General features: G+C 37.3%; 1 protein-coding gene across 1 annotated transcript in view; it reads left to right on the top strand.

Annotated features, from left to right (window-relative positions):
- USH2A (Usher syndrome 2A (autosomal recessive, mild)) overlaps positions 1-15,110 on the top strand; it is a 939,168-nt gene that overhangs the window by 838,051 nt on the left and 86,007 nt on the right. The gene's annotated exons all lie outside the window — the stretch shown is intronic.

A 15,110-nucleotide genomic window follows, 5' to 3' on the forward strand; every position in this document is an offset into this window, starting at 1 on the left:
GTCGGTGATGCCATCCAACCATCTCATCCTCTGTCGTCCCCTTCTCCTCCTGCCCCCAATCCCTCCCAGCATCAGGGTCTTTTCCAATGAGTCAACTCTTCTCATGAGGTGGCCAAAGTATTGGAGTTTCAGCTTCAGCATCAGTCCTTCCAAAGAAATCCCAGGGCTGATCTTCTTCAGAATGGACTGGTTGGATCTCCTTGCAGTCCAAGGGACTCTAAGAGTCTTCTCCAACACCACAGTTCAAAAGCATCAATTCTTCGGTGCTCAGTTTTCTTTATAGTCCAACTCTCACATTCCATGACCACTGGAAAAACCATAGCCTTAACCAGATGGACCTTTGTTGGCAAAGTAAATGTCCTGCTTTTCAATATGTTATCTAGGTTGGTCATAACTTTCCTTCCAAGGAATAAGCGTCTTTTAATTTCATGGCTGCAGTCACCATCTGCAGTGATTTTGGAGCCCAGAAAAATAAAGTCTGACAGTTTCCACTGTTTCCCCATCTATTTGCCATAAAGTGATGGGACCAGATGCCATGATCTTAGTTTTCTGAATGTTGAGCTTTAAGCCAACTTTTTCACTCTTCCTCTTTCAACAACAACAAAAAAATACAAGTCTCAAGGTATCTTTCCACATGTATGAGACAAAAATTCTAAGTGATAAAAGAGCATTGTATCTTCATTCAGTTGGAAACATTTTTTTCTTTCTTGGGGATACATAAAATAACAGTGTGTCTTGGACTCCTTTGAATCCAAGGATTCAAAGAAAGGAGGTATATTCCATGATGAATATTTTAAAAATGTATTTTATTGAAATTCTTGATTCATGATGTTTTGTTCATTCCTGTTGTATAGCAGTGATTCAGTTTTATCTTTCATATTATTTTCCATTATGGTTTATCACAGGATATTGAATATAGTTTCTATACTACACAGTAGGACCTTCTTGTTTTTCCATTCTAAATTTAATAGTTTGCATCTGCTAATCCCAAATTCCCAATCCATCCTTATCCTATTCCCCTCACCCTCAGCAACCACAGGCCTGTTCTCTGTGTTTGTGAATCTGTTTCTATTTTGTAGATAGGTTCATTTGTGTTGTATTTTAGATTCCATATATCAGTGATATTATATGGTGTTTTTCTCTTTTACTTGGTATGCTAATCTCTAGCTCCATCCATGTTGCTGCAAATGGCATTATTTCATTCTTTCTATGGTTGAGTAGTATTTCATTGTCTATATATACCACATCTTCTCTGTCTGTTCATCTGTCAGTTTATATTTAGGTTGCTTCTGTGTCTTGGCTACTATAAGTAGTGTTGTTATAGTGATGCATGTATTTTTTTGAGTTATGGTTTTGTCTGGATATATGCCCAAGAATGGAATTGCTGGATCATATGGTAGCTTTCAGAGAAGGCAATGGCACCCCACTCCAGTACTCCTACCTGGAGAATCCCGTGGATGGGAGAGCCTGGTAGGCCGCAGCCCATGGGGTCGCTAAGAGTCCGGTACAACTAAGCGACTTCATTTTCACTTTTCACTTTCATGCATTGGAGAAGGAAATGGCAACCCACTCCAGTGTTCTTGCCTGGAGAATCCCAGGGACAGAGGGGCCTGGTGGGCTGCCGTCTATGGGGTCACACAGAGTCAGACACGACTGAAGTGACTTAGCAGCAGTAGCATGGTGGCTTTATTTTTAGTTTTTTAAGGAACCTCCATACTTGTCTGCATAGCGGCTGTACCAATTTACATTCCCACCAACAGTGTAGGAGGGTTCCTTTTTCTCCAAACCCTCTCCAGCATTTTGTTATTTGTAGATTTTTTAATGATACTATCCTGAGCACTGTGAGGTGGTACCTCACTGTAGTTTTGATTTGCATTTCTCTAATAATTTGCAATGATGAGCATCTCTTCATGTGACTATTGGCCAACTGCACGTTTCTTTGGAGAAATGTCTGTTTAGGTCATCTACCCATTTTTCGATTAGGTTGTTAGATTTTTGTTGCTTAATTGTATGAACTATGTGTATCTTTTTGAAATTAGGCCTTTATCAGCATTTAATTTGCATATTTTCTCACAGTCCATAGGTTGTCTTCATTTTGTTTATAGTTTTCTTTTCTGTGCAAAAGATTATAAGTTTGGTCAAGTCCCATGTGTTTATTTTTGCTTATATTTCTATTGCCTTGGGAAACTGACCTAAGGTAACACTGATATGATTTATGTCAGAGAATGTTGTTTTTTTTTTTTTTGGTGTAGCATTGCCTAGAATTATCAATACAATAATGAATGGAGGGCATCTGTCTTACCCTGTCTTACCTGATTGTTATATTGATCATAAGATTTCTAGGACTTTAAATATAATTTACTGTATGATTTTAGTAAATTTTTATCAGATTAAGGATAATTTCTTTCATTTTTACCTGGCTAAGAGGTTTTATCATGAATGGGTGATGGATTTTATTAATTCTATTAAAATGATCATATGTTAATCAACTTTTCTAAGGGCTAAATCCTACAGAGTCATAATATGTCTTTTAAATGTGATGGTGGATACTACTTATTAATAATGTGAATTCATCTCAAGTGATTTTGATCTATGAAAACACATTTTTCTCATTAAGTTCTTGTTCAATTTTGATATTTTCTTAAGACATGTAGAAAGTTTGGTATGTGGCCAGTTTACCTATTTTCTGGAACCGCCCCCCCCACCCCGCTCTATATTGTATCAGTTATCAGTTGCAGATTTAATTAAAAAGTAGTAACAGAAAACTTCCCTGGTTAAACTGTCTGGACCTGGGGCTTTTTAGAGTAAGAGGCTCATTCAGGACTTTATTTCATTTTGTTTTAAAGCTGATTAATGTATTTGAGTGCAGTTGTTTAATTTTTCCTGTTTTTTTTAGAATTTCCCACTTTATGTAAACTTTTACATTTACTATCATAAAATTGTTCACATTTTTCTGTTTCTAAGGATAATCTGACCCACGAGGACTGAATGAGTATCTGTCATCCTAATACCCAAGACCCTCTGAAAAATATCATTTTGAGTGCATTACTAACAAACTGTCTTTGTAAATGTTCCATATTACCTAATAGTGTTATTTGTTCTTCATTGGAAAAAGATATTATCTTTTTCAGCTCAGTCCCGAAAGTCAAGATATGTAAGAAAACAAAAACTGTATCATATTGAATGCCCTGTAGGTAAAAGTAAAAAAATCATGCCCATTATTAGATAATCCAGTTTATATATATGTACATATATATAAAGCTGCGTCCGACTCTTTTGTGACCCAATGCACTGTAGCCCTCCAGGCTTCTCTGTCCATGGGATTTCCCAGGCAAGAATATTGGAGTGGGTTGCCATTGCCTTCTCTAGGGGAACTTCCTGACCCAGAGATTGAACATGTGTTTCCTGAATTGCAGGTGGATACTTTACCACTGAGCTACCAAGAAAGATCCATACACATATGTATGCTGCTGCTGCTAAGTCGCTTCAGTCGTGTCCGACTCTGTGCGACCCCATAGACGGCAGCCCACCAGGCTCCCCGTCCCTGGGATTCTCCAGGCAAGAACACTGGAGTGGGTTGCCATTTCCTTCTCCAGTGCATGAAGGAGAAACAAGTGAACAGACAGATACAATACAGAAGATCAATTAATAAAGGAAGTACATCTATGAATAAATACAAGCCCATTCTCTTTCACAGGTGGTAATACTTATTACAAAGAAATTTGGGACAACTTGTTTCAAACAAATAGTTTTAATTTTAATTGAAAAGAGTGTATATGTATGAGTTGGGAAGCTCAAGTTCAATTGCAAATCTAGTATTGATGGATTGTAAGATCTTATACAGGTAATTTATGCCATTTGGACTTTAGTTTCAACCATAAAATTAGGCAGTTGAAGTATAGTCCAGTTATAATTTTTTGACTCTTTAACCCTAATTAAAAGTTTTACTAATAGGACTTATGTATACATGGATACTTCATATTTAATCACAAGTATTATGAGTGTGTCTATCAAAAGTTAGAAGTATAAGACTCCTTCTTTCACTGCATAAAAGTTCAAACAAATCTTTGATTAATCTTTAATTGGTACTGTCAATTAAAGCAGAGTATAATGTAGTTAAGTGGTATCACAATGTAGTTCATGAACCCCTTAGAGTCCCAGAAACTTTTTCAGGAAATCTACTAGGTCAAAAATATTTTGATAATTGATATGAGGACATTATATGTCTTTTTCAGTCTCATCTCTTCAAAGTGCACAGTGGAGTTTTCCAAGTATGTAATGATGTTTTCTCTCTGCTGGCTAGTAGAATATATGCTTCTTAATATTTTCTCAATTTTAATTTTTTTATATAGCAAATGTGGGATATATAAAGCACAGAAACTAAAGCTTTTAGGGATCCTTATTATTTTTTAAAAATAGGGGTCCTAAGACCAAAACGTTAGGACTGTGGATGCAGTTGACAAGGACATTTGAACTGAAAATAGTACAGAAATAAAACATAACCGTGCCATTTGTTAGCACTGTGACTCTGGGCAAATTACTTACCTAAGCCTCAGTTTCCTTACCACTTTCAGAGCTTTGTCATGCAGATGAAATGAGATAATACGTGTAAAGCCCTTTTTACGCAAGGTATGACAACTTCCCTGGTGGCTCATACAGTAAAGTGTCTACCCGCAATGCAAGAGACCTGGGTTCAATTCCTGGGTCAGGAAGATTCCCCTGGAGAAGGAAATGGCAACCCACTACAGTACTCTTGCCTGGAAAATCCCATGGATGGAGGAGCCTGGTTGGCTACAGTCCATGGGGTCGCACAGAGTTGGACATGACTGAAATGACCTAGCATGCATGGTATTCCTATTATGGCAGCCTGAGTAGACTAATACAACCCCCTACATAAATTTTTCACACAGCAACCAAAGTGGTCTCTTTTTTTATTCCTTTATTTGGTAACTCAGATGGTAAAGAATCTGCCTGCAATGTGGGAGACCTGGGTTCAATCCCTGGGTAGGGAAGATCCCCTGGAGAAGGAAATGGCAACCCACTCCAGTACTCTTGCCTGGAGAATTCCATGGACAGAGGAGCCTGGCGGGCTACAGTCCATGGGGTCACAAAGAGTCAGACACAACTGAGTGACTAACACACACACACACACACACACACACACATTTTTTGTTGAGGTATAGTTGATTTATAGTGTTGTGTTAGCTTATGGTGTACAGCAAGGTACTCAATTTTATGTATATATTTATTTATATATATATATATGTTAGTATATATATATGTGTATATATACACATCTTCTTTTTCAGATTATTTTCCATTATATTTTATATCAAAATATTGAGTATAATTTCCTGTACTATGCAGTAGGCCCTTGTTGTTTCTCTTTTTTATATATAGTTTTTCTGCTAATCCCAAACTCCTAATTTATTCCTCATGCCTTTCTCCTTTGATAATCAAAAGTTTGTCTTCTATGTCTGTGAGTCCATTTCTGTTTTGTAAGTAAATTCATTTGTATCACTTTTTAGATTGCACATATAAGTGATGTATGATATTTGTCTTTGGCTTACTTCACTTACTACGATAATCTCTAGGCCCACTCATGCTGCTGCAAATAGCATGATTTAATTCCTTTTATGGCTGTGTAGTATTCCATTGTATATATGCACCTCATTTTCTTTATCCACTCATTCATTGATGGACATTTAGGTGGTTTCCATGTCTTGGCCTTTATGAATAGTACTGCAAGGAACATTCCCGTGCATGTAGCTTTTTGAATGAGAGTTTCTCCAGATATATGCATAGGAGTGGGATTGCTGTATCATATGGTGACTCAATTTTTAGTTTTTTAAAAGAAGAATGATCTCTTTAAAACCTAAATCGAATTGTGTCACTCCCTTGCTAAAAGGCCTTCAATAATTTTCCATTGAAATTAGCATCAGGCTCTGACTCTTGGCCTAAAAGATGCACACCATCTCGCACCTGCTCATCACTTTGACTGTACCTTGGGCTGTTCTCCTTCTCACTCACACCCTCACTCACACTAGCTTCTCTCTGTCAGCAAAACTCCCAAGCTCATCCTTCTGCCTGAAAGTTTCTCCCCTGGTTCTTCACATGGTTTCTCCGCAGTCTAAAGAAGTTTCTAAATGAAATGTCTTCAGGGATTTTCACCCATCCTCCTTAAGCCAAGACTCACTCTCCCCACCACCTAAACCTAAACACTAGTTCATCGCTCTACTTATTCCCTTCATAACTTGCCACAATTTTTGACTCTCTCCATTTTGCTTGTAGATGGCCCATTTTTTCTCATTTTAATATAAGACTCAGGAGGGTACTGTTTCATCGCTTTTGTTTTCTGCTGTGTCCTCAGAGCTTAGAGGGGTGTCAAGTACACAGGAAGCCTTCACTAAATGTGTTTAATCAAGGATTGAATAAATATAAGGCTGGCTGGAATGAATGAAATTTGGTTCAATGTAGTTTAGTGCCCTTTTTCTATAAAATAGATTGCCAGGTCATTGAGTATGCATATTTTTAATTTTGATAGATCAGGACTGCTTTTTAATATTTAGTGTGACTGATTTGCCACTTTAAAATTTAATTATCACAAATTTATTTTTTTTCCTCTTCTCTTTTGAAAAATGAGCCATTTCAAACTATTCTTTTCCTCTCTCAGTGTTTTTATGGTACCTGAGGTGTCATCGTTCACTTTGTAAGAACCCTAGCTTTTGCTTTACAGGCTAAATTGATAGACCCCATTCGTCTATAAAGAAAACTTTTGTGAATTGAATGTTCTTTTTGCATTGGCCCCTCATTACAAAATGAATGACATACTTCAATGAGAGAAAAGAAATACCACACACCCCCCAAGTTTTTCACATATCATTCTTCTTCTCTGAACATAGATATTTGTGAAAGTACAGACACAAAAGTATACTACATGGCACTAACACATGAATACTCTAAGCTAAACATTTTAGATTTGAAACTTATAATTTTTATAACAAACTCCTGACTAATCAATTCTATAACACTACATGTTAACAATTACTTAATGGGAGGATATGCATTTATACTTTCTTGAAATCTTTCCAGTTGAGCCCTCTGACATTAGTTAGAACCCAGAACTAGGAATTCCCTGGTGGCTCAGCTGGTAAGGAATCCACCAGCAATGCAGGAGACCCTGGTTCAATTTCTGGATTGGGAAGATTCCTGGAAAAGGGATAGGGTACCCACGCCAGTATTCTTGGGCTTCCCTGGTCAGGCTCAGCTGGTAATGAATCTGCCTGCAATGAGGGAGACCTGGGTTTGATCACTGGGTTGGGAAGATTCCCTGAAGAAGGGAACAGCTACCCACTCCAGAATTCTTGCCTGGAGAATTCCATGGACTGTATAGTTCATGGGGTCCTAATGAGTTGGACATGACTGAGGAACTTTCACTTTCACTTTTCATTCCTATTGTTTATACCTTTGAATTAGTTCCGTTTTACTTTGTGGTCATCAGCAGTATCCCTAAACTTTTCTAGTTGATTCTAGCTGTTTGATATGTACAGGGTATAAGGGTATGGATGGTTCAACACAAACATGTCTCCGCTACCAACAGAAACCATAGACCCAGGTACATGCGATCCTGACAGGAAGTCAGGACACAGGACAGTATAATTGGCTTCAATTCAGTCCAGTTTTCATAATCCCCACCTGGATACAAACACTGGGTAAAGAGTAATTTGAAATTTTGAAATGAAGCAAACATTCAATACATACAGTATACTAACACATATATATGGAATTTAGAAAGATAGTAACAATAACCCTGTGTACGAGATAGCAAAAGAGACACTGATGTATAGATCAGTCTTATGGACTCTGTGGGAGAGGGAGAGGGTGGGGAGATTTGGGAGAATGGCATTGAAACATGTATAATATCATGTATGAAATGAGTCGCCAGTCCAGGTTCGATGCATGATGCTGGATGCTTGGGGCTGATGCACTGGGACGACCCAGAGGGATGGTATGGGGAGGGAGGAGGGAGGAGGGTTCAGGATGGGGAACACATGTATACCTGTGGCGGATTCATTTCGATATTTGGCAAAATGAATACAATATTGTAAAGTTTAAAAATAAAATAAAATTTTAAAAAAAAAGGAAAAAAAATCTTATTCCCAAGGTTATCATGTTTCAATTTATAGGAGCAGAAACTTTGTCTCTTAAGACTATGAGCTGAACAAGGCACATATTTGGCGTTATCATACACAGTTGAGGAATAATAGCTTCAACCTCTTTGTACGGCTGCCATAGTCACTTATGTATAATATCTGTGACGGTGAGCATTTTTATGCCAACATTATCTAGTTTCCAATTGTAAATTTACTATTTATAGCATATCTATTTTTTTCTTTTTTTCAATTGAAGTATAGTTGATTTATAACATGTTAGTTTCAGATGTGCAGCAAAGTGATTCAGATATGGTGTGTGTGTGTTCTTTTCAGATTCTTTTCCCTTATAGGTTATTAAAAATATTAAGTAGAATTTCCTGTGCTATACAGTAGGTCCTTGGTGTGTATCTATTTTATATATAGTACTGTGTATATTTTAAATCAAACTCCTAAATTACCCTTGTTGTTTATTTTATATATAGTAGTTTGTATCTGATAATCACAAACTCCTAATATATCTCCCTGGTCCCCCCTTTCCCCTTTAATAGCTATAAGTTTACTTTCTATGTCTGCAAGTTTATGTTTCTTATGAGTTGATTTGTAGCGTTTTTTAATATTCCACATATAAGCAATATAATATATTTGTCTTTCTCTGGCTGACTTACTTCACTTAGTATGATAAACTCTAGGTTCATCCATGTTGCTGCAAAATCTAATTCTTAAGAAAGCACTCTATCACCTTTTACATATGAAAAATCTATACATGTTGGCTGAATAATAATTAAATTAATTATTTCATCTAAACAGATTTATTATTTTACCACCCACTAACCATGACCTGTACTATGACAGGACAAAATTTAAAAGTTCTTCCATCATTCCTTCAAATGATAGAGTTCTTTACTTATTTATAACTATAATTATTTCTTAAAATTGTCTCTAATGTTGTTGATTGTTTCCTACCAAATATGGTCCAAAAACTTTAGGGTGACATTCCACAATCCCTTCCAGTCATACCACCCTCTTCCTTGCCTTAATCCCCACTATTGCCCTATATCCACAACTCTGTGGCTCATTCAACTCTTAGCTCTTTCCCAAATGTATCCTGCAGTTTTTCTTCTATTCTTTCCTCCAATCCTGCACACATTTTCATCTACTCAAACTTTATATCTTTCCTGTCTTATATCAGATGCCAATGAAGTTTTCCCCAGTGCTTTACCTCCTCCTTTCCCAACTAGAAGTATCCCCTCAGTAATTCCCTGATTTTGCTGGCACTCAGTTGTATCATTTACCGTACTCTGAATTGTGTGTGTCTGTATGCATTGTTGATACGCTCTATTAGATTATAAGCTCCTAAGAATCAGAAGCCTGTCCTATGCATCTTGTATCCCCCACACCAGTCTTGTACCAGATGCCCCAAAGAACTGAAAGAATTGAAAGCACCTCCTGGCCAACAATGCTGAATGTTTCCACTGACCATTCTGGGACCTCTGTCATGCCACTAAGCAATGCTACCTAAGAAACACACTGTTCACATGCGTGACAGTAGACCATGAACCTAAAGGGTATTTTCTTCTACCTTTATTATACGATCAGTCTATCTGTTCCTTGGAAGAAAAGCTATGACAAACCTAGACAACATATTAAAAAGGAAAGACATTACTTTGTCAACAAAGATTTGTATAGTCAAAGCTCTGGTTTTTCCAGTAGTCATGTATGGGTGTGAGAGTTGGACCATAAAGAAAGCTGAGCACTGAAGAATTGATGCTTTTGAACTGTGGTGTTGGAGAAGACTTTTGAGAGTCCATTGGACAGCAAGGAGATCAAACCAGTCCATCCTAAAGGAGACCAATCCTGAATATTCATTAGAAGGACTGATGCTGATGCTGAAACTCCAATACTTTGGCCACCTGATGCGAAGAGCTGACTATATTAGAAAAGACCCTGATGCTGGGAAAGATTGAAGGCAGGAGGAGAAGGGGATGACAGAGGATGAGATGGTTAGACGGCATCACCAACTCAATGGACATGAATTTGAGCAAACTCTGGGAGTTAATAATGGACAGGGGAGCCTGGCGTGCTGCAGTCCATGGGGTTGCAAAGAGTCAAACACAACTGAGTGACTGAACTGAACTGAACTGATCTTAGATTCTGGAGCAACTCTACATGTATTTATGTGTCATCGAAAAATGTCTTCTTTATCCCACCAACTAGGAGATCTGCAGGCAGAGATGGCACTCATAAAGTCAGTGGATGTGTGAAATCAATGGAAATTTTCTTACTATATTAACATTTTGCAGTCTTGGAAGTCCATGCTTATCTAACCATGAATAAGCATTCAAGGTTGATAATTTGGTGATGGGTGATAGAGAGATCATTTCTGTATTAAGACTGATTTGATTTTTACAAAATAAGTACTAGATATAAATTATATTGATGAGCTTTTGGAGAACTCAAAAATTAACTTTATGAATGGAAAGGAATATATACTGATAACACTTCAAATTATCTGGCTTTCAGAAATCTAGAAAAATATCTTGTGATGATTTTTTAATGCACTAAACTGTATACAAGTCATCCAGTTGATTGGATGTACTCTGCTCAAAGCCATGAATTTCAAGTGATGCTAAATGAGAACTTTTTCTATTTCTCGTGTTTCAGTTGTAACTAAGCCAGAAGCTTCTCAATAGCCATTCCTTTATTTTATCATTATGACAAGGCAACTATAACTTTTGATAAAACCGAGAAGCAGTATCCAAGTGGTTCAACTGAAGTTAATATATTTATACTTACAGAAGTTAATATATTTAGATCTAGATTTCTCTAAAGCTCTCTGCAAAAAAAAGCAAACTTTTGATATGATGTATTCTCTGGCTCTTGACATTCATGAGAATTAAGGAGGCGAGGAAATATCCTACAACCAGGTAAAGACTGATAAACCAAAAGTTACCCTTTTAAATGAGCCCAAGATAAGGGGTAAAGGCAGAAGAAACCTCATTGGCTGGGAATAAAGTTTAAGGTGACCAGAAAGATTGGGCTTCCCAGGTGGTGCTAGTGGTAATGAACCCTGCCAACACAGAGGAGGTGAGAGACGTGGGTTCGATCCCTGGGTCAGGAAGATCCCCTAGAGAAGGGCATGGCAACCCACTCCAGTATTCTTGCCTGGAAAACCTCATTGACAGAGGAGCTTGGTGTGCTGTAGTCTATAGGTTTGCAAAGAGTCAGACACGACTGAAGTGACTTAAACTTAGCAGGAGGATTAACCCAGAATATAATAAGCACACAGAAAGCTTGATGAGCACAGCAGTGCCCAGACATCACTGCTCTAGTTCATTACCAGGAGCAGAATAAAAAGAGTCTTTAGGGCCAAGGAAAATGGGTTCAATGAAAATGCACCTTAAAGACCAGAGGGAAGGCTCTGGAAACTGCTGGATCATCAGATCAATAGACTCAAAGATGACTAAGTTAGGTTGCTTTATGCAGTTTAAACATTTGTGCAGGGAGTCTCCCCATGCAGCCTTTTATTGACAGCTACAGATCAATGGTAATTTTTGATCATTTTCAACCTACATAAACCTATTGACCCCATGGCCACCTTTGGGGCACTTCAAGTCATCAAAAATAATCAGAGGAGATGGTGTAAAATTGTCAGGCTGGCAAAGACTCCAAGTAGTTTCATGTGCCCCAGGAGCAGAGTTGAGAGGTTAAAATGTAGTTCAAATTGCCCGCAGAACCTCAACTGGCAGAGTGTTCCAGAGAGTCTTGTCTTATGTCTCATAAAAGGACTCACTGATTTGTATCTAGATGCTGCTGTTGTTGTTGCTTAGTCACTCAGTCGTATCTGCCTATTCTGTGACCCCATGGACTGTAGGCTGCCAGGCTCCTCTGTCCACAGGATTTCCCAGACAAGAATACTGCAGTGGGTTGCCATTTCCTTTTCCAGGGGATCTTTCTGACCCAGGGGTTGAACCCCCTCTCCTGCAGTGGCAGGCCTATTCTTTACTGCTGAGCCATCAGGGAAACCCATCCAGATGCTGACTCTCATGCATATCAGATTAAGAACAGAAAGCGTTATCTCATGGAAAGTATTAGGTTGCAGAGAACAGATTATTTCTGTTTTCCTTTATTGAGTCATTCTTTTCATCTGCTGCCTAACGGAAGTGGTTAATACACTTCTAGAATTTTTTAAAATAGGTACATTATGTGGATGTAAACGTGGATGGAGCAAAGACAAAAGGGAAGCAGGTATAAATTGGTAGCCCAGAGGTCAGGAGTAACAAAAACATGTATATCTAAAAAAAATCAGTAGGACTGGAAAGCGAAATAAAATGACAACAATGGAGAGAAAAAAGGAAGAGCCTTGAATTAAGATCATCTGCAGAGGGAAGGAGGACAGAAGCAGCAGAGGAGTAGAAGTAAGGAAGATGGTTTTTAATAAGGACTTTTCCCAATCAAGGGAATAGCCTGCTGCAACCCCAAAGGAAGGAAAGGAACCCCAAGCATGTAAGATCCACAGGGCTCAAGCACATATTCTGAATTTAAGGAAAATCACAAGTAACTAAATAAACAGGCAAGACACAACCCAATCTATAGAGATTTTATAATGCCCAGATTTTATAGTAAGATTCCAAACTAGGGAACTCTGAGGTTAGAAATCCATTCAGGGAAGAATGACATAAATGATTTCCCGAAACGTCTGTTGGTATTGAGATTTGGTTATTACCACAGGATAAATTTATAGGGATTGTCCTGCCATTTTTAAGTTTTCTTTATTTTTTATATAAACTTTACTAAGTACTGACAAAAAGTGTGGCTGCCACTGAGGTTTATTTAAAGCATGTGTGTGTGTGAATGTGTATGTGTGTGTGTGTGTGTGTGTGTGTTGTAACTTTGCGGAAATAACAAGTTAACATAATACGGAAATTTGTCATCAGTATAAATGTATGATATAAAAATTCTCCTTCATGTTTCCTTTATGTTTATCATATATGATTACTCTATTTTTTAAGAAGATATATAGGCCAAATTAAGCAAAACAACCACTGTAATCACCTTTTGTAGGCGTCTACATATAAACATTTCTGTGTCAGGCATGCATGAACTGAAGCTCAAGACCTGCAGGTCATATTTCCACATTAGATGGTGGAGGTTTTGAGGCCAGAGCATTTTCAGTACTTCTGCTTTTAAGGATCTGGCTATAAATGTTTATTAAAAGAATCTATAATGAAATCAGTTTTGTTATTTTTTAAATGGTTGCCTGGAGTGTGTTGGATGACTGAACGTCGGTTGTTAATCACTGAGCACTCTTGGTACCAAAACTGTTTGATAGTATTGCCATCTAGGGGCTGAACGGAATTCTCAGCTCTGAAATAAACTGTAATTGAGCAGGTGCTGCTATTGACAATATACATATGTTTTTGCTTTATAGCCCACATGCTTTTCATGTTTCTTATGACAAAAGGATCTCTAAATGTCCCCCAGCAGCCTACCTTTTTTTTTATATATAATCTGTTAGAGGTGATTACTATTTGCTTTGGAGCTGATGCTTTTTTGGCATCTATTACCGAATATTCTGAACAAAGAATTGTTCTTTTTTGCATTATTAATCTTGCCCATGTTTGCCCTATTTCCACAGAAAAGGAATCATTTATCAGAAAAGAATGTTTGTAATCGGGACTTGTAGCATCTTCAGCTTTAATATTCATTATGGTCATTCTAGTTCTGTGCTATATTTATCTAAAAGGCCAATCCAATGTTGTTGGAGAAATAAGTTTTAAATATTTATGATCTAACTTTTAATATTTCAAAAAAGAGAAATTAGTATTTCTGTAAAATTTGTTTCAGAGTCTGGTCGCTTAGCAAATGTTTAAATATTAAAAGATTTCAAGAGGTTAGCGTGTAATATCATAATAGGACCTTATTGAAACAGGAAAATTGACTTTACAAGTTTTTGATAAGTAAAGGAAATTATATTTCCTCTGTTTGTGTTTAACACATAATAAACATTAACTCATACCAACTTTACAAAACTTATCACCAAGGATGTGGGGAAACAGTGTCAAAAATGATTTCTACAGTGTTTTGGTTTTGTCTGACCAGGTGTTTTTTTGAAAAGTGGTTCAGTTGGATTTGTTTCAGAATTATTCTAGATTCTATTCAAAATGTTATTTGGATGCCCTCAGAAAGAATTTCCATACACATGACTTTGGTTCTCTCTGGTACCTACTCTCAGAAATAACTTCCTCTTCTTCATCTCACGTTCCTCCTCCTGTGCCCACCAAGAAAAGGCAATTGGAGACTATCTGTCACATTTAAGCATCAAATAAACCAAAGCTGACCTCATGCACCATTAAGTGTAGATATTCTACTAAACCAGTAAAAAGTTCCTTGTGATTATCCACACCCAATAGGTACACAACAGAAAGAGTCTGTGGGTGTGTGTTTGCCTGTACACACATTACTGGTCACTTGCAGACATAATTTCTATCTGTAAGCAGGTATTTCCATCCAGCCCAGTCCTAAGCAAAGAGCACCTTAGGATTCTTGGCAGTTTAATTAAGCAAAATATGGTAATTGCTGGTCTCCAAGCAGAGGATAACTCATCCTGCTATCCTTCTTTTTTTAATTTTAAATTAAGAAGAACCGAACACTGAAAACCTAGCTAACAGTTATTTTTGGTAAATTAAGTAGTTTTAGTTAGCATGTTTTTAACAAAGTGATTTTCACACTGATATTAATAGTAGACTGCTCTCTGGATGTTTGTGCATTTATAGTTCAGTTAGTGGTTTTTTCTTGTGTTTATTTTATTGCCTTTGTAAAATGTATATGCACACCAAGAGAATGAAAGAGGATACTGGAGAGATGGGGAGAGTTTTCTATATAAACAAATAGTTTTGGGGTTTAAAGAGAGAATTACGGTTGCTGTGGTTCAATTTCTAGACCCCTAAGATTATCCCA

The sequence above is a fragment of the Bison bison genome, unplaced genomic scaffold (assembly GCF_000754665.1).
Source record: "Bison bison bison isolate TAMUID 2011002044 unplaced genomic scaffold, Bison_UMD1.0 scf7180017864325, whole genome shotgun sequence".
Lineage (NCBI taxonomy): Eukaryota > Metazoa > Chordata > Mammalia > Artiodactyla > Bovidae > Bison > Bison bison.